General features: G+C 43.1%; 1 protein-coding gene and 1 long non-coding RNA gene across 6 annotated transcripts in view; one reads left to right on the top strand and one right to left on the bottom strand.

The window, feature by feature from the left end:
* Nucleotides 1-27,794, top strand: part of CLIC5 (chloride intracellular channel 5) — a 162,039-nt gene that overhangs the window by 15,950 nt on the left and 118,295 nt on the right. The gene's annotated exons all lie outside the window — the stretch shown is intronic.
* LOC132667137 (uncharacterized) overlaps nt 1-27,794 on the bottom strand; it is a 47,242-nt gene that overhangs the window by 3,940 nt on the left and 15,508 nt on the right. For 2 of the 5 annotated variants that reach the window (XR_013555643.2, XR_013555647.2), the window contains one exon: nt 14,898-14,934. This is a non-coding gene — a long non-coding RNA (uncharacterized LOC132667137). Of the gene's footprint in view, nt 1-6,332; nt 7,314-14,897; nt 14,935-26,769; nt 27,789-27,794 lie in introns of those variants that run through there. The other 3 variants (XR_013555644.2, XR_013555648.2, XR_013555646.2) reach the window with 3 other exon arrangements.

Below are 27,794 nucleotides of genomic sequence, written 5' to 3'. Positions count from 1 at the left end.
TGTGTGGTGAAGGAGGGGTTGATCTTTCAGGAGGAGGGAGGAAGCCCAGGAAGATTTCACAACTCGACACGTGAGTTGGATTCTAAAGGTCGTGTGGGAACCCAGGTAGAGCAGGGGAAAGGAAGGTAATCTGATAGCAGTAACAATAATCTGAGGGTATTTGGAATAAGCAAGTGGTTCACAGACTATGTTTCAGGAAGCAGTAGATGACACTGAAAATCAAGGTTAGGGCCCTACTGTGAAAGGTTTTGTGTGCTAAACTAGGGAAGTTGGATTTTACCTTGTAGTGAATGGGGTATCATGAAAAATTAAGCAGAATAATGATGGGTTCCGTTTGCACAGCTGTGAACCTCTGATATAATAAGGAGGATGGAAGAAGCAGGTAGACCAGTTAGCCGGCTAAGAGGAACAGTCGATATTATGTCACGGGTGAGAGATGATGATGATGATGATGATGATGATGATGATGAGAGTCTGAACTCATACAGAAAGCAATGACAAACACGGAGTCAGTGAAAACTATTTAGGAGACAGAACTTCTGAGACTGGGTACCTAGTTGGATGTGGAAGACCATGGGGATTGTGACACTATAGTTTAAGGAAGAGAAAATTTGAAGGAAGGGAGCGATTTTCAACATTTTAATGTGCGCTGGCATATACAGGTTGATGTGCCCAATAAGGCGGCAGACCTATGGGTCTACAAGTAGAAAGAGGGACAAGAATACATGTAGAGGTCTCGCTGGCATATGGAAATAACAGCCGTAGCAACTGATGTAAAGAAGTTCAAGCCAGAGGAGAGGAGAGACCCCAAGAAAGCCAGTTTGTGCGTTGTGCACAGCAGTGTGCTGGTAAATCTTAGCAACAGTTTCTCTGGGGAGAAATGTCTTCATTTTTAGTATTTGCTGGTTTCCATAATGTAAATATTCCCACCAAAGCCAATTTCCAGCGGCCGGTGTGGCATCACTGAACAGGAAGTTGGGAAGAGATGTACATAGTTGGCTCTCGTGAGCTGGGACAACCCATTACACACACCACTACTTGTGCAGGTTACACCTCATGCAGGGGTGCTGGTCTAAGGGAGGCAGGGCTGGCATCCATTCAAGTCTACCCAAGAAACCAGCTGTTGTAGGGATGCTGCTTAGGCAGGGGGCACATTATTCTACTCTGTTTGCCCAGACAGTTCATCGTTTTCTAATTCTGAACCCAGAATCCAAGAAAGCTAAGGATAGAGCGTTGAGGAACACCAGAATTTATACAATGGAGAAAGAAGATGCACCAAAATGAAATAAAACAAGAAGAGTGGGCAGAGACGGCTCAAATCTAAGCATGCCCCCTTTCTCGCTGGACGACCTTGGGCAAGTTACTTTACCTCTCTGAGACTCAGTTTCATTATTTAAAAAAATTGTGGGAAAATACACCTAGCATAAAATTTAACATCTTAACCCATTTTTTTAAGCATACAGTTCAGTGGCATTAAATACATTCACGTTGTCATGCTACGTCACCACCATATACCCACAGAACTCTTATCATCTTGCAAAACAGAAACTCTGCACCCATTAAACACTAACTCTCCATTCCCTTCCCCCTGGTCCTTGTCAACCACCATCCTGCTTTTTTGTCTTGATGAGTTGGTTTATTCTAGAGACCTCATAAAAGTGGAATTATACAGTAAATGTCATTATTTTAAAAATGAGAATAACAATACCTTCTTTGTAAGGTGATTGTGAAGATTCCAACTAAATGCAGAAAGCATTTCACACATGCCTAGAGAAAGCTCAGATATCATTTTTCACATGTTAAAGATGATGGTTAGATAATTATGGGAGACACACGGATGAGTATCTGCCTTCAAGTACCTGCCTTCAAGGTCCCTGCCTTCAAGGACTTTCAGTTCAGTAGGGAAGATTTCATATTTTCAAGTAACTATTAGTCAGAAAATGAAAACAATTTTAAAGTGCTGACAATGTTCTTTGGGAAGTTGTAAAAGGAAGATATTTCTGGCTAAGAAGATCTGTGAAAACTTCCCAGAAAAGGAAGAATTTCTTTGAAGGATTTGGTCCAATGGAAAGTGAAAGGGACACTCTGTGAAGAGGGATTGCACATGCAAGGACATTGTATCAGTCAGCTTGGGCTGCGTAACAAAGTACCACAGACTGGGAGGTTTTAGGACAGACATTTATGTCCTCACGGTTCTGGAGCCTCGAAACCTAAAGTCCAAGTGCCAGCATTGTAGGGCTGGTGACAGCTCTCTTTATGGCTTATGGATGGCAGCCTTCTCTCCATGTCCCCATGGGGAGGAGAATGGGCTCTCTGGTGTCTCTTCTTTTGATATAAGGACAATAATCTAATTGGTAATCTAATCTATATGATCTCATTTAACCTTTTCTTTATAGAACCCATCTCTAAATACTACCACACTGGGACTCGGGGCCTCAACATATGAATTTTGAGAGGACACAGTCAGTCCATAATAGGCATGGGAGTGGAAAAATACCTTTATAGGGAACATTCAGTGATATGGTTTGGATGGAATATATGGGGGTTGAAGGTAGAGGCATGGAGAAACAAAATTATACCTGGGGATTGTGTTGGAGACTGAAGAAGGCCTGGAATGGCAGCTAAGATTTATAAAGTGTATTTGGTCTACAGCAGGGAGTTTCTGAAGGTTTTGAACTAGGAAGTTGCAAGGTCAGAACTGTGCTTTGGGAAGATGATTTTGGCAGTGGGGGATTTTACAGCCACTCCTGCCTGTATTATCTTGGAGCAGAGAAGGAAGTGTCAGCACTAACAGGTTAAAAAGCCAGCTCAGAATCTCCTGACCAGACCTTTCGAGTTGCTTCCCTGAATGCCAGTCGGTGTCTTGGTTGACTGGTAAGGAAGGAACATGCGTTGGGGGCACAGGCCCTGGGAAGCTCTTGTGAAAAATCAGTAGGAGGGGCATCATCCTTGGACCTCCCTCAACCAACACCTTCCAAGCATGTCAACCCAGAGCAAAACAGTGCCCTTTACTTCAGCAAGAAGGTTTTGAATAGAGCTATGGCTCTACCGACCAAAATAACTTAGTTTCTTGCTGACTGCTGAATACACAGCACAGCTACCTGATCTCGCAATGCATGAAGGAAGTATCTAGTTCTCCGAGTTGGAAATCGTCAAATCTCAATTAGAGAGCTCTACAGGGCAAGATTACAGAACGGAATGCCTCCTCCCCCCCGGGGGGAAAGTTCTCGTCAGCCTCTTGAGGCAATAGGTCCCAGCAGCCACCGCGGACAGCGACTAAAAATAGCCACAGTATAAAACCCCAGTCCCGGGACCTCTGGAGGAAACAGTTCGCCCAGAAAAGAAGCACAGGCTGAGATAAAGCGTTGCCTGGTGTTTCATAACACATCATCAGACGTGATGTGTGCCCTGAAACCACTAATGCTGACCTCACCAGTTAAAGTGGATTTACTGGGTGGGAGCGAAGGCCCTTTTCTAACCACGACAGGCTCGGAGATTATCTAGTGGAAGCCCTCAGTTTACAAGTGAGAACAGTGAGGTGGTCCTTGCTCAGCACCACATCCCTCTTCCATCTGGGCACTTTCTTCCTTTCTTCGGCGCAGCAAACACTGACTGGCTCAATCCCTCGCTTGATTCAGTGTCCGGTGTTACCTCCTCACCGTCCAAGCCAGTGGCACCTCCTGTTGCCCTCTTCCCTTATCTTCTTGTTTCCTTTCCACCCCTGGCATTGCACTTGACTGTTTTTGCCTGTGCTGCTAGGATGCTGGCCAGCTCCAGGGGCAGGGGCTTTGCCTGTCTGGGGTCTGGCACAGGAATGGCCGTACCGAGTGTGTGGTGTATCAGGCATGGCCCTGCTGTCTGTATTTTCCAAACCTCCCGTAACTCCCATTAGTTGGACGTTGTCCCTTCCGGGTTTGGCCTCTGTTTCTTGTTATTTCTCTCATATTATCTGTCTCTCTCTGTTTTCCTCTGTGTTCTGAAAGATTTTCTTTATTTTGCAGCTCTATTTGATTTTTTATTTTTGGCAGGTACGTTTTTTAAAAAAATTTTTATATTTTACTATTTTTGAGAGAGAGAGAGAGAGAGATAGAGAGAATCGGAAGCAGGCTATAGGCTCTGAGCTGTTAGTACAGAGTCCGATGCGGGGCTCGAACTCACCAACCGCGAGAACACGACCTGAACTCAAGTTGGCCGCTTAACTAAGCCACCCAGGCGCCCCAGCAGATACATTTTTAATTCCTAATAATTCTGGCCTTATTTTCTAATTGATCCTTTGTCAAAGGTTCCCATGCCACCTTATGAAGGCAGAGAGACAGAGGAAGTCAAATCAACCACCCTCACTTCAGGATGAGCAGGAAGGGAGCGGATTTCCAAACGCCAGAGTGAGCAAGGCTTTACCCCGGTGCTGCCATGCCCATACCGTGAAGCTTGAGCTCTCCCCCTGCTCATCAGACGGCTTCCTGAGAAGAACCTTCCATTTAGAGCCTGGAGGTAAATGTCACCTCCACCTGGGGGAGGCATTTGGCTGTCATCCAGTGTAGTTGTTCCAAGACAGACTTTGAATGAGTCACCCCACTTGAACCCCACATTGCGCTTCCCACCCACTGGCCATGTTTCTCCAGGGTCCTGGCAGGAAGCATGGTCCCCACCTCCTCTGTAGCCCCCTTGGGATTTATTCTGGGCAATAGCTTTCTGTGTCCCCTATCGCCCGTTGGCATGCTCCTAGCTGCCTTCTCTCCTCCACAAGTTTGTCTACATTCCTTGTCTGTTAGTGACTTTGTCCATTTTCTTTATTCTTGTGAGAATTTGTCTTTTTCATACTTTCATATATTGCTTCTCAGCAGGAGGGTCTCAGGAGGGTCTGTGGGCAGAAATCTGCCGGTAATACTTCATGCACAAAGGGTCCTAAATATAAACATAACATAATTGGTTTGACTGCAAGATTTTCTTTTTTTCAGGGAAATCTCATCATGCTAGTCTTTCATGAAGTACACGGTGGAAAATACTGGATTACTTTCTGGTATCACGTTAGCCCTGGGACCTGGATGTGTGAGACACACAGTCTCACACAGTTAACCACGTGTGTGTCTCACACAGTTAACCACGTTTACTGAATGCTTGTGCAGAAAGAGGCCGAACATATGGGTCCTAAATACCGCCTCACCCCACCCAAAGAATAGACGCACTTCACAGCCCGGATGCCTAAGCTCAGAGAGTGACTATAGTGGAAAGAAAACATAGGCTGAATTCATAGCTAACCGAGTGCTACTAGTCAAATGAATGTACCTGAGTCCCAATTTCCATATCTCTGATGTAAGAATAATATATACTCTTCCTACTTGGTAAGGTAACCGTGGGTATCCAAAGAAAATATAGGAGACAGTATTGTGTAAAATGTAAAACACTAACCAAATACAAGGGATTGCTGTTGTGAGATTCAGCTGACATGTCACAGGAGTTACAGCATGAAAGGGAAAGCCATTCGAGCATTCTCTAAGCATATCACGTGGCTGGTTACCCCATCGCCCTACATTTATAGATGTCCCCAGCCACGGGTCACAGGGAGGAGCACTTAGAAAAAAAGGAGAGAAACCTCAACCCAATAATTCGTCCCCAATCATACTGATATAATGGTAGAGGCAGAGCTAGCAAGCAGGTCTGAAATAACTCAGTCCCACAAACACCGACTGAGCCTCCAGCATGGGTTTGCCATGCCGTCAAGGGGCTGGAGCATGGTTTCAATGCGGAAGAAGCTCGCAAGTGCTCAGAGGAGAGCGTAACAGCCATCACTAGTGCAGAGGTGACAATTACTGAATAGGTTGTTCAGTGAAGTGTTCTAGGAGTTCAGAGAAAGAGCCTCTGTTGATAGCTGAGACAGAAACGTTTTGGGTAGTTGGTATCTGCCATTTTCAGAAATTCTACCTCTTCATCTCAAAGACGCCTAAATGAGATTATGTATATTACACACACACACACACACACACACGCACGCACGCGCGCGCGCTCTTATATATACAGATATAAAATACAGTAAAACCTCGGAATGCGAGTAACTTGTTCTGCGAGCGTTTCGCAAGACGAGCAAACGTTTCTAATAAATTTTAACTCCATAAACGAGAGACGTCTTACAATGCGAGTCGTATGCGACGTCACAGAATCACAACTGAACCGATGGTTCTTGAAATTCACTTTGATATACAAGGGCTTTGGATTACAAGCACATTTCTGGAGCGAATTATGCTAGCAAACCAAGGTTTTACTGTATAGACTTCTGATTTTTATATGCATATATAATATGTATGATTTAGGGAGGCTGTCACTCTTTTCTTACTTCTTTTTGGTTATTTTTAGAATACTTTGGGATCTATATACAGATGCAAGTGGAAGAATCTGTTGCAAATGTCAAAGACAGTTTTTGAGCTTAAAAGCTTTAAGAGAAAGGGGGACCTACTAGGAGAGGGCATTCTGCCTGAAATATATTGGCTGCCACCTAAGCCAAAGTGCCTCAGAGCCCGTACATTCCTTTCATGGCGAGGAAGTAGAAAACACCCATTTTCCTGGCAACAATATTTACTTACTATTGAAATATTATCCTTGTGTTTGGAAGGTTGATGCATCTATCAGTATTTTCATTTCTAAAATTTATAGAGCAATAAATTGGTCTGGCCTCTGTTAGTAACTCTGCCCTCAGATGGAATGATTCAATCTTGGCAATTAGTGGGCACTGTCTCCCATTAGCAGGAGTAATGACACGATGCGGTTGAATATCTCAGGATGCCAAGTTTACTTGGAGTTTGGACCGATGGCATACTCTCTTGGCTTCCATCTCTTAGAAGATCTTTTTTTAAAACATCTCCCCATTTTATTTATGTTAGACAATTCGATTTAACCAAAGAACTAGGGCCAGAGCACAGAGCATTCAACAGCACAGGGCCAGTTAGACCACTCTGCAGTAGTCCACAATGTGAGGACAGTTATCTTCAGTTGAGTAGATGAGCTTTGGTGGCTCTGCATAGGGATATGGTCCCGGTGACTCACAGGGATCCAGAGGGATGTAGACAGGGATCAAGGGGCAACTAAAAAACCAGCCTGCTCACATCCATGTGGCTCAAAAATGGTTTGCTGTTGAGGATACATACAGTCAATAGCCATGGTGCAATCTCCTAAGACTGGTGATTATTTCCAAAAGCCATACCCCACAGAACACTGTTTCCTTGACATACTCCACAAAAAATGGATCCTATGGCTAAAGAACTTTGAGAAAAATTACCCACGATTTCCTCCTCTTACAGATTCGCAGCACACATTGGCCTCTGAAAGGAGCAAAGAAATCAGTCAAGAAAACTTGAACTTGTATAAACCAGCATGTCTCAACATTTTGGAAATAGTAACTATAACCTTCCATACAGTGGAATCCATGTGTCCTAAACTTTCTGACTGAGGCTATTAACACAGCACATCAAAAACTAATTTGATGACAGGGGCACCTGGGTGGCTCAGTTGGTTGAGCATCCAACTTTGGCTCAGGTCATGATCTTGCGTTTTGTGAGTTTGAGCCCCACACTGGGCTCTCTGCTGTCAGCACAGAGCCCACTTGGGATCCTCTGTCCCCCTCTCTCCGTGCCCCTCCCCCATTTGCACGCTCTCACTCTCTCTCTCTCAAAAATAAATAAATCTTAAAAAAATTACTTTTGGGGCGCCTGGGTGGCGCAGTCGGTTAAGTGTCCGACTTCAGCCAGGTCACGATCTCGCGGTCTGTGAGTTCGAGCCCCGCGTCAGGCTCTGGGCTGATGGCTCGGAGCCTGGAGCCTGTTTCCGATTCTGTGTCTCCCTCTCTCTCTGCCCCTCCCCAATTCATGCTCTGTCTCTCTCTGTCCCAAAAATAAATAAAAAACGTTGAAAAAAAAAAATTTAAAAAAAAAAAAAATTACTTTTATGACAAAGAAGAGACAATTTGAGTCTATATGAAATCTATAGTTTTGCCCCTGAGATGATTTAGCCAACCCAATGCTTTGCCACTTGTTGAAATTTCTTCCCGTTCCTAGAACCAGCTTGATGGCTTTTGCCTGGACCTGAAGGTTCTATTGAAACTAGGACTCATACCTGTGTCTGTTGGCCTCCAAAGCCCAGATTTTTAACTGTGTATTGTTCTACTTGATATATGAGTGCACTTAAAGTCCTTCTCTCTGAAGATAATTCAATAGTTGGGGGAATCTCATTGTCTTCTGTTACCCAACGTCCCCTGCCTGCTAGAAATGAAAAAAGAAACGAGAGAGAAGGAAGAAGGGAGGGAAGGAGGGAGGCAGGGAAGGAGGGAGGAGTAAGTTCTTGTAGAAGCATAGGTAAGATTTAGCCACAGGAATACTTTTGGGCATTTGTAACATTTGTTTGCTTATCATTGTCACAACTCCCAGGGAGATGTTATGCTTGGCCATAGGTTTAAGACATCATTGTTTGAAAGATGACAAAAGTGTATCTCCCCAGGATGGGGAAAGGGTGGCAAGATGACTGTGAGTGAGATGGCCCAGGTTTAGCCTCCAAAGATTTTCCAGTGGAGCAGCCTCTAAGCCTCTAAGCCTTCTCAGCCTGCATTTGCAAAGCAAAACAGCAAGAGTGTAGCCGGCTAACCTGTACCAAACCTACCTTTCCCTAGGGGTTGCAGAGTTATTGATACAGGAGGCCTTTAGGAAAGTGCTTTTGAACAGCAGCCTTCTTTGTTTTCCTCCCTTGTCTCTGCCCACTCTGAGTTTTAAATTCGCAAATTTGAATTCTCAGATTATGTATGCCCTCTACCAGGTGAGGAGAGCTCATTTTCCCTGCTGTTGTGATGGTCTAGAGCGTGAATCCCTATGGCTAAGCCACCATGGTGTGACCGACTGAGCATTTCAGGCTCTCTGCCCGTTCTTCCCCCGAGAGGCATAGAGCACCTGATCAAGGAATAGGTTAGACTCTTCCAAGCTGTCCCCACTGCCAGCCTGAACTCCTTTTCCAAGCAAGGAGGGGAGCAGGAGGGGAGGGGGTTGAGGGGGGGAGGGCTCTGTCCTGTGTTTAGGTTCCAGGACTTGGACTGGAAAAACAGAGCTGAGGGTGAGCAGAGCTGAGTGGGGGACAGCAGGTAGCAGCGAAGATGGAATTTGGAATAAGGAGGCAAAGAGTCTGGGAAGGAGATGTAAGCCAGATGGGAGGCCAAGGAGCCCACAGAGAGGCCATTTGAACTTGGGAGGGTGGAGAAGAGGCAGAGTACGAAAATATGCTTGTGGCAAGGGTTAGGTGAAGGGCAGGGGTGGATCTAGGTTTCCCGGGCTGGGGCAATCAAGGAGCCTTCCTAACAAACGGTTATACAATTATGAATATAACATTAGACACGGAAGCCAATATTCATTTGCAGTGAGAAAATGAATCAAATTACCAACTTAAAAAAACTGTCAAGGGGGCGCCTGGGTGGCTCAGTGGGTTGAGCGTCCGACTTCGGCTCAGGTCATGATCTCACGGTCCGTGAGTTCGAGCCCCACGTCGGGCTCTGTGCTGACAGCTCAGAGCCTGGAGCCTGCTTCAGATTCTGTGTCTCCCTCTCTCTCCGCCCCTCCCCCGTTCATGCTCTGTCTCTCTCTGTCTCAAAAATAAATAAACATTAAAAAAAATTTTTTTAAAAAGCTGTCAAATACCACAAATATCAGAAATCCAGAAAAGTGACTTACTGTTTTATTAAGTACCTACCACCCTTCTCCAATACTTTCTCCCCCTGCGTTTTTTGGACTACATACACTCTGATCGTTTCTCCATTTTACAACAATCTTGTAATATACTTTTTGATAAGACAGGAGAAAGATAATTTCTCCACTAATGCAATTATCACTGTTTGATTTTTAGAATTGGGGGTCACAAAAATGTAATTACTTATAGAACTACTACAAGTTGATAAACTATAAATATATAAAGTGTATTTGGGGTACTTCCCCTTAAGAACGTACAGTGCCTTTGTTACTGTATATGCTGCATGGCTGAGTATACTTCTGATAGGAGAGAACTTCTGTTTTGAATAAGCATTGGTAAGAACCAAACCCTCTGCTTGCAGTTTTCCATATCTGCTAACTGGGAGAATTCTCTACAGACTAGCTTCTGGTTACGTATATTTCAAACCTTGACTCTCCTCTTTGATACACATACGTCTAGTGCCTAGTGCCGTGGGACACATTTATATTGCACTAGACCCCTGACCTTGCTCCTTTAGGTCAGCACAATGGATGGCAAGATTATTAACAGAAATCAGTCCTTCATGAGGACATCTAACAATAACATCATTACTACCAGAAATGACTTAGAACCACACAAATATATCCCACTGAACCCAAACTAAATACATTCTTCAATTGAACTTTCCATTTTGTGAAGTCCCCAAAATGCCCAAGGCCACTCCAATATAATCTTTTTAAAATATATATATATATATATATATATATATATATATATATATATATATATTTACGAGAGAGAGAGTGAGAGAGAGAAATTGAGAGAAAGAAAGAGAGAGAGCAGGAAGGGGCAGAGGGAGAGGGAGGGAGAGAATCTTAAGCAGGCTCCATGCAACTCGGATCCCAACATGGGGCTCAATCTCATGACCTGAGCTGAAATCAAGAGTCAGACACTTAACCAACTGAGCCACCCAGGCACTCCCAATATAATCTTATACTAAAGAAAATATGATGGAGGTGAGGTTGCAGTGGAAGGAGACACTAGTCCTAACTAATTGCTGCTTGAATATCTCTTGATTGCAAGTTTGACAAAAACAAATGATTACGTGAAATCTATCATAGGTTCTTTTCTAAACCTTGGAAGGAACCAGTGCAAGGGAGGGGATCAAGGTTCTTGAGGTTTATTAATGTCACAATCAATCCTGCTTGGGTTAGGTCAGAGGGTTGGTTCCAAGCAACTTCCTATACCAATTGGGTATTTAGACACAGATTTGTCAGTCCTGACCTTTCAACAGTCTTACCCATGAAGGCTGAGCCATCCCGGACTCCACACTTCCTCTGGGCATGCGGTAAGGAAAGGCACCAGGCTCTGTGATATCTGTCAGGAACACCCACCTCCTGTGTGTTAGACTTCACTGCCACATGCTTCCATTTACGGAAGCCACTGATAACAGAAGGACACTGCCACTACTCTAAATGGACTGTGTTTCAAAGCACCTTTGTAGGGGCGCCTGGATGGCTCAGTCGGTTAAGCGTCCGACTTCGGCTCAGGTCATGATCTCACGGTTCGTGGGTTCGAGCCCCGCGTCGGGCTCTGTGCTGACAGCTCAGAGCCTGGAGCCTGTTTCAGATTCTGTGTCTCCTTCTCTCTGTGACCCTCCCCCGTTCATGCTCTGTCTCTCTCTGTCTCAAAGATAAATAAACATTAAAAAAAAAAAACAAAACACCTTTGTAAAAAATCAGCATGGGGTATACACCCAACTGGAAGGGAAAAATCAGTGTTCAGGTAAGAAATGAGGTCTCTGGGGACCACACTGGTGACCACGCAGGCTCAAGTAGAGGGTCTGCTTCCAGGACAGGAACACCAGGTGATCAGACATTAAAGAGGCTTTTGACCTTCGCTACCTTCTTAGTGCCATTAGTGAGCAGTCAGGTTGTTTGGGAGCAAACGTGCTAAACCTTCATCATGTTTCTTTTGTTTCCATTGAGGTAGAGTTGATGAGCTGGTCTCGCTGATAAGTTTACTTTAACTAGGGAGATCTTCAGGTGAGGCAGACAAGATAGCAACGGAGGATATCGGAGGAGAAAGTAACCTTAGAGATTATTTTCATTGCACAGTGGAGGGAATTAAAGTCCCAATGGGCAAAACGACATATCAGAGTTAAGGAAATTGGTACACACAGGTAAAGGAGCCCAGATTCATCCATGGAAGCCAAGTCCACTTTGTTTCTTTACCTCTAAAGCAAACTGTGGTTTTCTTGAAATCCTAGTGGAGAAGATGGTTCAGGAAACTAAGGAATAATTCTGGCACCCTCCCCTTGGCTCCCACCCTAACCCCCACTCCCACCTACCTCCCCCAAAGTGTCTACACCTGCCTGTACACAGTTAGAGTGATTGTTGAAACTTGTATTTGTAAAGCAATAATAGCAAATATGTATATCCATTGGGCATCATTTATCCAGGGCTTCTAAGGACCAGGGCATGTTCGAAATTTTGTGGATACTGTGTATCAGGAAAGAAGAATTAGATGTGGAAGACTGCGGTACCTTGATGAATACCAACTGGTAATAGAATATAATTTCAATTTTGTAAGATATGAAAGATAAAAACCTGGGTAGAACACAAATAGGGAGGAGATATAACAAACTCTTAATAAGGGGTCTATGTTTGCATAGTCATCTTACAAGTGTTTGTCATTTTTTTCTTCTTTAAGTATGTCTAACTGTTTAATACTAGTTTCAATGCATCAATACAAAAAATTAGATACAAGTTTTATAAAGAAAATAAAATAACCTTGGATGTGTGTGTGTGTGTGTGTGTGTGTGTGTGTGTGTGTGTTTCAAGTAGTCTCCACGGTCAAAGTGGGGCTTGAACTCATGACCCTGAGGTCAAGAGTCACATGTTCTACCAACTGAGCCAGCCAGGTGCCCCTACCTTGGATTTGAATAATAATTAAATACATTTTTATCTGGCTTAGTGCTTTAGTTCGGGTGCCTAGTTGTAGAAACAGTGAACAGACCCACTGACATTAAGTAAATCTCCACAAAAGATCCTGAAATCGAGAAATGGTTGCCCAGAAGGCCAATGTTTTCTTGGTTCCCAGCACTGTGGAGGATGAGCCCCCCAAGTCCCCGACTCTGTGAGTATTTCGTGAAGTCATACTTCCTCTGAGTCAGTCCAGTGTGACTCATGCTTCCCACATCTGCAGCGGAAGGAAGGGAAGGAAGCAAGAAAAATAATAATAACTTGGTTGTTATTGTATCCAATAAAGTAAATTTCACTGTGTTGGGCCAGATGGTAAAATTATAGAAACCAATCTTTGCAAAAATGTGAAATGCAGTACGCTGGATCAAGTGTTTCGTTTTCTTAATTTTTCAAACGCTGTCATTAAAAAAAAAAAGGTTTATTTTCTGACCTCTTGCCTATTAAAAGGGGGCAGCTAATTCTTCTGGCAAACTTTGTGGAAACTTGACACACAGTCTTGGGAGTTGCATTAAAAATGCAAGAGGGCATTTTACTCTCAGAGGAGAGCAGGGGTGGAGGGGCTGCGTGCTCACGGCTCCAGGTCAGCAAATGAAGAATTATTTATTTATGGAAAGTGGGGCTAGGTGTCAGCAGGGTTCTGGGGAAGCAGCGTGCCCAAGAATGGAGCGCTCGAACGCAGCCGATAAATTCCTTCAACCCTGATGACTTATGAGAGAGTTTTGAATGCGGTTTTCATCGTCAGTGATTTTTCAAGTTGTATTGTGGATTCAAGCTGCTGATTTCCCACTTTCTTTGACTTCAGTAGGATCAAATTTAGATGGCAGCTTTCATTAATTGTGCTGTAATCCTAGGAATCCCTGGAGCTGCGTTTTTACACCTTGAATAACTTTATGGCCCCCAGAGACAAACCACGTGAGAGAAATAGATGACTGTTCAATGAAAGAATCAAGTTCCCCCAAAGCATTCTCAGCCAGCCTCCCTTGAAGAAATCTAGACCCCTAGCACTGGCAAATAGGTCTGTTCTCCGTATGTGAGGCAAAAGATGACCAAGTCTCCATTTACATTTTACCCGTGCCGTGAAAGTTCATGATGATAACGAAAGCAAAAGAATTCAGAGCCGCAGCATAAAATTTCCAAATGTATGTAAATTCCTGGAGAGGCTTACTCTTTAAAAAAAAATTTTTTTTAATGTCTACTTATTTAGGGGGGTGGGGGGAGCATGAGTGGGGAGGGACAGAGTGAGGGAGACACAGAATCAGAAGCAGGCTCCAGGCTCTGAGCTGCCAGCACAGAGCCCAATGCGGGGCTCAAACTCACAAACTGCGAGATCGTGACCTGAGCCGAAGTTGCCGCTTAACAGACTGAGCCACCCAGGCGCCTCTGGGAGGCTTACTCTTGAACACAGTGATGATGCAGGTAAAATCTGCAGTTTCCCTGTACTGCCTCCTGTCTCTCCTCCCTTGCCTTCTCTTTGCACACCTTCTTTTTTTATTATTATTTAAAAAAAATTTTTTTAACATTTATTTATTTTTGAGAGACAGAGCACGAGTGGGGGAGGAGTGGGGGGAGGGGGGTGGTACACAGAATCCAAAGCAGGATCCAGGCTCTGAACTGTCAGCACAGAGCCCGACGTGGGGCTCGAACTCACTGACCACGAGATCATGACCTGAGCCGAAGTCAGACACTTAACTGACTGAGCCACCCAGGCACCCCTCTTTGCACACCTTCTTCCAGCATTACTCTTGGAAAAATATCTGGCAAGTACAGTCATGTCAAGGCATAAATATGGTTTGAGGTGGTTATTTTTTATCAGGATATTTGCTTTTTTTTATTAATCAAAAAGGCTTCAACTACAACAAGGAATTCCTTACCAAACTTCAGTCCCCAAAAGTTTTATAAGGAAAGAACCTCTGACGTTTTGCAAGGAAAGAAGCCCTAAGTGGCATTCCAGGGATGACAATTTACTGTACTTATGCCTGCTTTTGATTTGGGCAACACTCATTATAGACATCAAGCATGATTTTCCCCCCAGATTCTAGATGGGGATGCCTTTTCTCTCAACTCCAACACAAGCATATCAAAGCAGGCAGTGTGCCTTATTTAGCTTTGCCAACCCCATGAATTTAGGAACTGAAGGATGGACAGTCATTCCCTCTGAGTCTGCAGTGACAAATTAGGACGCCCAATGCAAGTTATATACAGAGAGCTTTTCTGCCTTACCTTGGTGCCATGTGCCAACAGGTGAGGGAACTGGCCTCTGGAAGAAAAGGAAACACAGTTGAAGGGCATTTCTCTCTTCCTCCTCTCCATGGTTCAGATGTGTTTCTTCTGACCTGTCCTTGATGTGGGTCCTAACCTCAACCTCTTCTAAGTGCTACCTCCAACTGTGAAGCAACTCTCCCGTCTTCTCTTAGTAACTAGAACATGAACCAGGCACATTAGGACTTTGCCTTATTCGATTCGGCAGCACAAAAGATAGAAAATTAGTCTAACTGCCACACCTCCACTACCTCAAGTCTTTCTCTCTCTGAATCCATCTTTTTTTTTTTTAAGTGTATTTAATTTTGAGAGAGAGAGAGAGAGAGAGGAGGAGAGGGGGAGAGAGAAAGAGAGAGAGAGAGAAGGAAGGGGAGAATGTCAACCAGGCTCTGCACTGACAGCCCCAGTGTGGGGCTCCGTCCCATGAACCGTGAGATCATGACCTGAGGCAATACCAAGAGTCGGATGCTTAACCGACTGAGCCACCGAGGTGCCCCTCTCTCTTAATTCATCTCGATTGCATTTTCTAGAGTCGCAGGTATCTGAGAACATGGCAGATAAACAAATGAAACCCCTGGTCTATTTTTACGGTCCAATTATTTGCCTGCCACATGTATGATTCTAGGCTAGCTACTTAAAACTCCTAATTCTCACTCTCCTCATAGTACATGCCTTATAAGGCGATTGTGAGGGGTAAATGAGCCAATGGATGCAAACCACCTAGCACAGTACCTGGCACACAGAAAGTACTCAATAAATGTAAGCCATCATCATCATCATCATCATCATCATCATCAATAATAGCATCACCATCCCATCCAGTAGCAACTGGTTGGGGCTAATAAGGCAGTTATTCAGTATAATTCATGAGTGGCCTAGGTAGAGAGTGGACCTCCCCTCCAGACTTTATTTTTAGGGGCCCCTGGGTGGCTCAGTCGATTGAGCATCCAACTTCAGCTCAGGTCATGATGTCACGGTTCATGAGTTCGAGCCCCACGTCGGGCTCTGTGCTGACAGCTCGGAGCCTGCAGCCTGCTTCAGATTCTGTGTCTGCCTCTCTCTATGCTCCTCCCCTGCTCACACCTTGTCTCACTCTCAAGAGTAAATAAAGAAAAAAAATTTTTTTAACTTTATTTTTAAAAATTTTAAATATTGCATTAATAAAATACTAATGTTTACCTTGCTAAAATATTTTGAACATTGTCTCAATTCTCTCAGTGGAAACATCGAAATGCTATATTTCCTCATGAAATACATGAAACTTATACTTCGAAATAAATAAGCTGATCTCTCTGAGGTTTCAAAAATTTCTTATTGAAAATCCCTGTGAATTCTACACTCCTAAATATACCCTTACCTGTCAGTCAGTGACCATACTCCTTGGAAACACGAACTAGTAAGCAAGGGAGAGTGTGTGCCCAGAAGTGTTAGTCTGGGCCTCCCACTTGATATTCTGTGTTTTATCCAATGAAAGAGCAGGTGGTGGAGAAAAGGTCTGGGTCTGAGGTCTGGACTCTAGCTTTGTCTCTGCCACTAAGGAGTGACGGAGTGACCTTGGACAAGCTCACCGGGCTTCTGCATCCTCACCCGGTGAAGAGGCACTGAGTCTTCATACCCTCACCCCCCTCGGGCTTGGATGGTTTGTGTTTTGTGTATGATGAATTTGCTTCACTCCTCTCTTTTTCTTTCCATTTTCCCATCGAGAAGGCAAGGCAAAAGTGGTAACAAGCAGGAAAACAGCGCCCTCTAGGGTTTTCCCGAGGCGTGCCTGTGTTGAGGATGTAAGGATGAAAAACACCCCGGGGAGGGTCTGGGGGTTCTGAATTTCCTAAGGCCTACAATTACTTGTCTTGCGTCTTTTTCTTTTTCTTTTTCTTTTTTTTTCTTATCTGCCTCACTTCTTAAGTAGACCTCACAATGTTGTTTCTACCTTGATGGGTTGAAATAAATTTGTTTTGAAAAATTACAAAACCCCAAAGGAATAAAACTAGCAAAAATGAAAATTAAACCCCCAGAATAAACTTGGAGGTGCAGAACCCCAAATCAAATAAGAAATTATTGAAAAAGCAGAGAGCTTTTGTATTATGTATTATGTATTTCAAATATAAGTGTAACGTGTTTCAGGAGAAACGATAACGTTTTGATGTTTCCACTGAGAGAATTAAGACAGGGTTCAGAATATTTTAACAAGATAAACATTAGTATTTTATTAAACCAATATTTAAACAGAGGGGAAGTCCGTTTAAGTTTATATTTTTTGAGTTGTTTATTATCCTTCCAAAAATGAGGCAGAAATCAATAAAAAGGAGCATTATTGTCTCCTAGACAACAGAGAAACAGAATGTCACAAATTACCTGATCTAATGCTCCATTGTATAGATGACGAAGCTGGTAACCCAGAACTTTTATATTTAATCCAGAGTTCTTGATAATTTCTGGAAGAGTACTTAGACTAGTAAGAGCAATGCTAATATTCAGTGTAAATAACAATGAATATGAACTCATTATGAATCAAGCATCCTGCCATGTTTTGCGGGGAGTATCTCATTTAACCTTTGCAATAGCTCAATGAGTTCATTACCATTGTTTTTTCCCTTTCACAGCCGGAGAAATGGAGGCACGGAGGAGTCAAGTAACTACCCCCAAGTTTACAGCTTATCAATACTCCCGGGCCTTTCATACACAGCCACAAATCGATCCCACATTCAAATTCGTAGATATACACTCAGATAGATGTCGCTAAGCTTTTTAGGACCTCTGTGTTTCGTTTTGAAACAGAACATTATTTTGGTTCCGAAATCTCTCCCTGACCATTGCGGAGACAAAATGAGTCACAGAGAGGTGGGAGGAGCCCTAAAAGATGGGTGGTAAATGGGGCCCAAGGAGGGGATGGGAGATGGCTGACCTTGGAATTGATCAGTTAGGGGTCAGCTCTTTGGAGTGAGGTATAGCTTCAAGTTCCATCATAATCTTTCATAAAAATTAAGGGTCCATTAAGCAAGTATATATATATAAAAGGAAAAAGCTGAATGCAGGTCGAATCTTTACAAAACTCTATGCACATGTGTTTATCATTTCTTCTGTTCTTTGGTAAAAGCACACAAACACACACTGACTATCCACACACAGTTCTGTGCTGTTCTAACACAATTTTTTTCATATGCATATTTCCTCATGTTTCACTTTAAATAGCTACATGATATTATTCCATTATCTTGAAGTATCATGATTTGCTTAGTCACCTCCCTATTGTTGAGGCTTTGGATTGTTCCCAGTTATAAATAGCATCGCTATACCATTTCCAGACCAATTTTAATTTAGGGATTTCCCCCCCCCCCCCCCCCCCCCCCCGATCCATATTCCCAAGGGTTTAATTCCTGTGTCAAAGTGCACAATATATCGGCTCTTGCTGTATCTTGCTAGGCTGCTTTCTGGGAAGGTTAAAAGATAAATTACAAGTCCATATAGCATTGAATCTTTAGCATTCCGTTTTGCTGACTTATCTACCAAGCAACGTCATTAATCATTTTAAGTGTTTTTACCACATCGCTGCCACCACCCTGCCCCCTGACATCATGACCACTCCCATTATCGTTACCTTTGCCCAGACAACCAAAAGCAGCACCATTAGTCATCAGCTACCTTCACCATCAATACCATCCCCATCGTCATCATCCACCCCCACTGTCACCATCACCTTCAAAATGCCACCACAACACTGTCACTGACATCACGATCACCCTCATCCGCAAAACGGCCACCCATATCTCCATCACTCACTACCGCCACCATTACTTTTATAACCGCCGCCTTCCCCGTGATCAGCTATTGTCACCATCATCGTCCCCATCGTCACTGTATGCCACCACCATTATTGAAGACATCCAGTATGTGCCAAATCCCGTCCTGAGTGTTTACTTACACTAATCGTTCCGGGCTCACAATAACCCTTCTAGGTGTATAATGGCCCCTTGTTGCCGACTGCAAAACTGACGCTGAGAAATTAAGACTTTTGGTCAAGGATACTGCTGGACCATGGCAAAGCCGAGATCCGTATCTGTATTAGTCAGACTCCAAAGCCCGTTCTCTGTAGCGCCAATGACTGCACTTACTTTAATTGACATTCTGTGGTCTTTCAAAGTTCTTTCGTCTACATCTCTTTAGTTGCTATTCAGCCTGAGCGTTTTTCCATATGGTGATTTATTGTCTACATTTCCTTGTGTGTAAACCTTCCTATGATCTCATTTTACATGAAAGCTGAATATTGACCTCAAATGATTAGATCAATTCCTGATTTTTTTCGATGGTAAAACTTTTCTTTAACATTTATAACATATACTCTTCCCCTCCCCCCCCCCCACACACATATTTTTTTTATTTTAGGGAGCAAGTGCAAGGGCGGGGGGGGGGGGGGGCGGGGAGGGGGACAGAGAGAAAGAGAGATCAAAGCGGTGCTCAATCCCAGGACCCTGGGATCATGACCTGAGCTGAAATCAAGAGTCAGATGCTCAACCGACTGAGCCACCCAGGTGCTCCTTCTCACTTATATTTTATCTTTTAAGCTCTTTTGGTTTTTGGATGTTATAACATCTATTTTATGTCTAATTATAACATTAGAGAATCAGAAGTATTTCTCCCTTTTTTAGTTGGAAAGAATATGCTTATTTTCTTCTAGTTTTCTTATGTTCATCATTTTGTTTTGACCAAAATTTATTATAAGTATATGATATGAGGTATGAATCTAATATATTCTCTGTACTGTGATTTGATTGTGCCCACGTACTGAATTATGATTATTTCTTGCATTGTATTTTTTTTCATGTAGTAAGTTCTTATAATGGTTTTAATTTACTTTTAAAATATATACTCTATCTCATCATTTCTTCCTTGCTTTTAATCTAATATCACATAGTTTTGGTAATTGTCACTTGTTTTAAAATCTAGAAAATAAATCTTTCACTAATCCTTTTGGAAAAACTTTTTGGTTATTTTTTCCTGCTTGTTTTTCTGGAGAAATCTTAAAATCAGATTTTAGAAAACATACTATGGAGACTTTAATTGTTATCATATGAACAGAGAGTTTGTTACTTTAAGAATGTTCGATTTTGGGGGCGCCTGGGTGGCTCGGTCGGTTGAGCGTCCGACTTCAGCTCAGGTCACGATCTCGCGGTCCGTGTCGAGCCCCGCGTCGGGCTCTGGGCTGATGGCTCAGAGCCTGGAGCCTGCTTCCGATTCTGTGTCTCCCTCTCTCTCTGCCCCTCCCCTGTTCATGCTCTGTCTCTCTCTGTCTCAAAAATAAATAAAAAACGTTAAAAAAAATTTTAAAAAAAAGAATATTTGATTTTGCATTCATGAATAAGATTTAATTTCCCATTATTCATAGTATTATTTTTCCTTTCCAAATCATTTTATTATTTGGAGCTAAATTATTATCTAAGCAGTTATTGGTATTTTTATCATAAGGGTATATAGATTTTACAGCAATATGAAGTGATTCATCACCTAAGTATCGGGATACAAGTAATTTTAATGAATTTATCTTTTCCAATGCATCAGTTTTTGCGGTAACTGCAAAATCTAAGATAAACAGTTCAGATACCATAACAATTTTTTCTGCCACTTGAAAAGCAACATCCAAATTAATAAAAACAATGACATGTTCTTTAAAGCCAAAATGTTTCAGAAAGGCAGGGCCTCCAGACCAACTAATCTGGGAAAAACAGAGTCTCCCAGCACATGGATATCCATTAATGTAAACCAACTTTGGACGAGCACGCTAGGGCTGAGTTTCTGGAAAACTGTCATGTGAAGTGGGATTTTGAGGCCACTTAAACTTCCTTTTCTCCAAGTTCTCTCCTTTTCCATTGTCTGGGGCTCCTATGTGCTGACTTTAGCAGAGAGTAGCAGTCAAGACTGGGGTGTAAGTTGGCAAAATCATCGCAAAGATGGGCCCCTGAGAAGTTTGCTCCCTTTCTTCCAGAAATAGAGCACTGCCCCCAGGCACTAATGGCATCTTGGGGTTTTGAGGACCCACCTGGGTGAGCCTCTCTGAGAGGTAGGGTTATTAAGCTTGGAGATTAGATTTTGCAGTCATAGCAGAAGTAGGTGAGTTCTCCATTCATTTACTTCTTCAACAAATATTACTGAGCCATGCAATCCACTAACTGTGGATAAAACATCGTGGTCTCCATTTTTTTTTTTTTAAATCTATCAATATGAAAAGGGAGAAATAAAGGCATTGGGTCAGGTTTGCTCCTAGGTCCCTTTCACCTTAGAATTAAGATGTTTGCTATCACAAAATAGGTACTTGAGAGGCTGGGTCAATGAGCTTTGCCAAATGAAAAACTAATATTAGTTAGTGAGCCTTATGAGCCCAAAAGGTGCTGGGCTGGGTCTGAAGACCCAGGTCTCGGCCTCTGAGGCTCCTTGTCACTGGGTTAATCTTCTCAATACAATTTCAGTGTTTTCTACCCACGGAATGACCTGCCTTTTGGTGAATCGGTAACCAAATACCCGTCCTTCCTGTGATTCTCCGCTTATACGTCCCCTGTACTTTTGTCCACCCAGGGATGACCACATCCCTGCTACACACCCAGGATAGGCAAGAACTGCTCAGCAAACCAAGGAAGCCCTTGGATGTCAGCGCAGTTCCTTAGACTGTCTATCCGCTTATTTATTAATTCCTTTTTGCTTCCATTAATTTCTTACAGAACACTGATTATGTGCCCACACACACCTTTTCTGCCCCAACACACAACGGAAGTAATATGTTCTTCCAAGCTTGCCAATTATCTCATTCAGTGTATAAACTGTGATCAAAAGATTGTGCTTTTGATTTTTTTTTATTTAAAACAAATTTTTTTTAATGTTTATTTTTGAGAGAGAGAGAGAGAGAGAGAGAGAGAGAGACAGGGCATGAGCGAGGGAGGGGCAGAGAGAGAGGGAGAGACAGAATCCGAAGCAGGTTCTAGGGTCTGAGCTGTCAGCACAGAGCCCGACGCGGGACTCACAGACCGCGAGATCATGACCTGAGCCGAAGTCGGATGCTCAACCAACTGAGCCACCCAGGTGCTTTTGATTTTTGAGCCAAAATCAAGGTTTGGATATCCATTTGCAAAAGAAGTCCTTAGTACTGTTGTGAGTAAAAGAAGAAATAATTAATAGTCACCAACCTAAATGACAGTGATGACCTTCTTATGGAGGCATTTCTTGAATATTCATGAGGGAAGCAAAAGAGACAAAATGTAGCACCTGTAAAAAATGTTAAGACCTTCACGAGATATACAAATATTGAATCATTATACTGTATACCTGAAACTAACATAATGTTATGTATCAATTATATCTCTGAAATTTTTTTAATGTCAAGAGCTGAGGTTAAATAAGAGTTGTTAAACTAAGTATGGAAAATAATTTTTTTTGGTATTTTTTTCCTGCTTGTTCTTCTGGAAGAGCCTTAAAATCAGTTTTTTCAGCTTTTATAGAATATACTATGGAGACCTCAGTTATTGTCTTAGTTGTAATTTTGGAGTAAGGAGACGGACAGAGAATTTGGAAGGCAGGAATTCCCAAGACTAAGATTTCCCGTATTATTTTCAAAACAAGTGTTCACAACCGTTATACTGCAAAACCCATAAGGTTTATAAAGGTTGAACGCTTGGGACTCCACTAATAAAATAATTGATATTCTGCAAAGCCACTGAGTTTGTTCAACACCCATTCATTTACTTGACAAATACTTCCTAAGCATGATTCTAGCACTGTCTGTGCCCTGGGAACAAATGAAAAAAGTATGAAACATCGTCCTTAACCTCAAAGACATGGTGGTGCAGTTGAGGAGATAAGATTTACAGAGCGAAAGGACAGGTTTATAAAAGAACACAGCTTAAGATTAAAAAAGCAGGATGCAAATAAATAAATTGGAAAAAAGTTAAAGTAAGTCCTGAATGAGACAACTAAAAGAGACCGCAAGTTTCAAAAGGAATAAATCGCTGTAGGTTAAGAGGGTCAGAAAAGTCTCCCTGGCAAGGTAGGACTTTAGCATTTGAACACAGGGAGGACATAGGCAAGGCCATGAGTGGGGAAGTTATTGAAAACCCACCCCAGCTATGACACAGCCCCTCCTGGGTCACCTGGGGCCCCAGTCTAATAAGCCACTTGACTAACTATGCAAAATGGCCAGTGACTTCTGCCCAAATGGCCACAGTGAGAGCCCGGGATAGAGGCAGCTTGTGCACAAGCTGGATGCAGATCCACACTAGAGTTTTCAAATGCAGTTCTGAGACATTCAACATCTAGAGGCAAGCAAATCTAACTCGTGGGAGAGACGGAGGCATTGATAGGGGAGCTGAGGCAGTTATGTCATTTAAGAGGAACTGAAGCATGGGAGGATTGCCAGGTATCCATTAAACAACACGCTTGTGTAAACAATACATTCTGAAACAAATGGCTACACCTGTCCTTTATCAAAGTGCCTTTTGCTTAAAGGAAAACATCTTCTGCTTCATTAGCTCTTTTTTCTTCTTTTTCTTTTTTAAATGTATAGAGTTCTAATTATGTGGGCTTTTTTTTTAAGTTTATTTATTTTGAGAGAGCGAGAGTGAGGGAGTGGGGGAGAGGCAGAGAGAGAGAGGGAGAGACAGAATCCCAAGCAGGCTCCACGATGTCAGCACAGAGCCCAACACAGGGCTTGAACTCACGAACCGTGAGATCATGACCCGAGCCATAGTCAGATACTTCACCGACTGAGCCACCCAGGCGCCCTTCTTTTTTCTTCTAATATTTGTCAAAGACTTGAAAATTTCTGCTGTCTTTTAAGGAAGAGGTCACAGCACAATATAAAATAGGGAGGAGGAGGTGGCCATTAGGAGCCAAGACACCTGAATTCCTGGCCTGGTCCTGCCCTTGATATTCTTTGAACCGTGAGGCTTGTCACTTACACTTTCGAGATCTGCATTTTTTCCCCACAAGATGATGGTGATACCATCTACCTTAATTACTTTACAGGGTTATTTGGGATGAAGTAAAATGATACGGGTAAAAATGTGTAATGTGTTGAGCCCCTATTTCGAATCAAATAATTTCACATTCTTTATGTCATTGAATGCCGAGGACAAGAGCTCACGTTAAGTATTAGTAGCTCTATTCGTCAATAAGGAAACTGACGATTTGGAGAGCTTAGATGATTTGCTCAACACCACCCAGCAATTGTAATCCAGCTCTCCAAACCTGAGTAGGTACTCTCTCCTTTAATGCCCATGTGACACAGTTTGAGCCCACAGTTAATGCTTGCTCTGTCCTCCATCAGCTGGGGGCCCCTTTTGCTTTGAGAAGGTCTGAGACACCAGGTTGAAAGTGCAGGCCTTGAGGTGAGAGGTTAGCCCGTGTCAGGCTCACAGGGCACTGTCCCACAAAGTAAGGCAGAAAACAGGGGTGGGTTGAAGATGTGATGCAGTGTCCAAAGCAAGGACTCCCATCACCCATATATACGTAGACAACATGTTACACGTCTCACCCTGAAGCACCTGAACTGGGATTATCTCCTGGCTCAGGGCTTCCCGGAGGGTAGGTCTTGCCTCACATCTGTGGGATTAAAAAGAATCTCTAGGGGCACCTGGGTGGCTCAGTCGTTTAAGGGTCTGACTCTTGATTTTGGCTCAAGTCATGATCTCATGGTCATGAGATCAAGCTCTATGTCAGAGTCTGAGCTCAGTGCAGAGACTGGGATTCTCTCTCTCCCTCTCTCTCTGCCCTTCCCCTGCTCATACTCTCTCTCTCTCTCTCAAAATAAAGAAACATTTAAAAAAAATTCTCTAACAAGCAACAATCTCAATTTTGGCTGCCCATGAGAATCAGCTGAGGAGTTTACAAAGAATCTCAGAGCCCAGGCTGCATCCCAGACCAGTGACATCATTTAGTCCCCAAATGCAGCCACGTTTAAGAACGACTGATCCCACAGGACAGAGGAAGGGTCTCCCTAGGAACAAATTTGAGCTTCCAGTATTTTAAGATTTTTAGACTCTTCCAGTAATGGGGAGAAGCTACTCTGGCATTATCTCAAAGAGCATCTTTGGTTGGTTGGTTGGTTGGTTGGTTGGTTGGTTGGTTTCTGTTATATTAGCAAGTGGTGAATAGAAGTCGTAGGATCTTACCTTAGGTCTTCCTCAAACATGTCAATGTTACCCTGAAAAAGTAATAACCCCTTGTGTTAACATAGCTTTTATGGCGATGTTTTCTGCTTCTTGTTAAAACTGGCTCTGCAGATGTCATTTAAGCATCAATGGCGATTTTTTATAAAGCTTCATTCTTATTAAACAGATATCCTGGCGGTGATCAATCTACTGGTTACAATGATGGTCAGCACAGGAAGGGCAAAGCAGGAAAGACTCTTCCCGGACATAGATCATCTATAGATAAACACATCTATGGGTAGAAATTTTATTTTGCAAAGTGATGCTAGGCTTCCACTCTTTGGTATTTCTTCTCCCTTCTCTATTTGGTGTATTTGTGGAGCTTTCAAAATCAAAACTTAACTTTCCTAACCTGATATTGTCAAGGACACCCAGATGTGTGCAGACTAAAGGTACAAAGGCTGTGGAGAGCCACAGGAAAGTATCCGGCCCCCAGTTTCCTGGCCCCACCCTCAGATTCAGTGTCTGTGGGAAGGACCTAGAGAGATGCGTTTTTTTTTTTTTTAATTTTTTTTAATGTTTATTTATTTTTGAGACAGAGAGAGACAGAGCATGAACGGGGGAGGGGCAGAGAGAGAGGGAAACACAGAACCGGAAGCAGGCTCCAGGCTCTGAGCCGTCAGCCCAGAGCCTGACTCGGGGCTCGAACTCATGAACCGTGAGATCGTGACCTGGGCTGAAGTCGGACGCTCAACCGACTGAGCCACCCAGGCGCCCCGAGAGATCGTTTTTAAGAAGCTCCTTAAGTGATTGGTTCAGACTGTGCTAGGAAACTCCTCTGGTCCCATACCCTTTGGGACTGCTGGTCTTTGTGTCATCAGTGGCCTTCTCCTGGGATGCACTTTTAAAATGCAGGTATGACTGCAGCCTGACTCACTGAGTTCCTCTCTGTGGGCAGATGTGAGGACAACAGCAGTAGGAAGGTCTCGGTGTGTGTTTATTAAATGGACAAGAGGATGGGGCGCCTGGTGGCTCGGCCGGTTAAGCATCTGACTTTTGATTTCGTCTCAGGTCATGATCTCATGGTTTGTGGGTTCACACCCTGCATCGGGCTCTGTGCTGGTAGTGCAGAGCCTGCTCGGGATTCTCAGTCTCCCCCTCTCCCTCTGGCCCTCCTGCACTCTCTCAAAAATAAATAAATAAGCTTAAAAAAATAATAAACAGACAAGAGGAAAGTAAGATCTGCTAGTGTGAGAGTTTGGCAAAGGGATGAGGGTTCTGAATCCAAGGAGTCTCGGGCTCTGCTCAGGTCATGATCTCATGGTTTGTGTGTTCGAGCCCCAAGTAGGGCTCTGCACTAACAGTGCACGCGGTCCGTGAGTTCGAGCCCCGCGTCGGGCTCTGTGCTGACAGCTCAGAGCCTGGAGCCTGCTCCAATTCTGTGTCTCCCTCTCTCTGACCCTCCCCCGTTCATACTCTGTCCTCTCTCTGTCTGAAAAATAAATAAACGTTAAAAAAAATTTTTTTTTAATTTAAAAAAAAAAGGAAAAGAAAAGACACCTGTGGTAAAAAAAAAAAAAAAAAAAAAAAAAAAACCGCACAAAGTAAAAATTGTAAAAAGTAAAAATTGTAATGTTTTCCCTCCTAATCCAACTATTCCGAAATAACCATTATTCACAGTTTAGGTGTAGCTTTCCAGACAATATATATAATATAAGATTATATATATTTTACAATGAAAACACCCATGTACTTTTCCATAATTTGTTTTCTTTTTCATTTAACAATATATCCTGACATCTTTCCATGTCATGGAAAAGAACTCCATATATGTTCTTTTTGTGATATCCTTCATTATATGGATGTACCCAATGTACCTAATCTATCTTCTGATGGACATTTAGTCCCCTCCTAGTTTTTTCTTATTTCAAACAATGATGCAGTGAACACCTTTGACCCTTTGTTCACGTAAGAGTTTCTTATCAGTGGGCCTGTTGAGCCTTCGTATGACCCAACTATGTCTTTAAATTTGACAGATAGCTGGGGCACCTGGGTGGCTCTGTCAGTTAAGCGTCCGGCTTCGGCTCAGGTCATGATCTCACGGTTTGTGAGTTCGAGCCCCACGTCGGGCTCTGTGCTGATAGCTCAGAGCCTGGGGCCTGCTTCAGATTCTGTGCCTCCCTCTCTCTCTGTCCCTCCCTTACTTTCACTCTGTCTCTCTTTCTCTCTCAGAAATAAATAAACGTTAAAAAAAATTTTTTTTTTTAATTTGATAGCTGACCTCCAAGAGGTTGTACCAATGTAAGGCCCCTACTTGTATGGCATATTTGCTCACAACTTTTTTCGTGAGTCCTTAAAAAGTTTTACCAATTAAACAGTGAGAAAATATCCCATCGGTACAATTTCAGTTTTGTAGCTAAGCGGTGTGCTTTTTCAGATCCTTCTTATCCCTGTGTTCCTGTGAATGAACTGTTCATTATCGTTTACCATGGAGTCAAGGCTCACTTTTGTGTTGCCAAACACTGTGCTTTCTTATTTTCACCGTGGCATCTGTGGCGAACAGCAAATGGTCACGCGCCGCAGAGAGCAAATCCACGGAGCGGGGGAAGAGTGAGGGAGTCCTTTTCCGCTTACTCAAGATATCAGAACCAGCAGCTTATTAAAAACCACCGCGTATATCGTTCGGCGTGTAAACCTTAAGAGCTGGAGCAAAGCACAGTGACTGGAA

Source organism: Panthera onca, chromosome B2 (genome assembly GCF_046562875.1).
Source record: "Panthera onca isolate mPanOnc1 chromosome B2, mPanOnc1 haplotype 2, whole genome shotgun sequence".
In the NCBI taxonomy this organism is placed as follows: domain Eukaryota; kingdom Metazoa; phylum Chordata; class Mammalia; order Carnivora; family Felidae; genus Panthera; species Panthera onca.
This window is presented reverse-complemented; position numbering and strand designations above follow the sequence as displayed.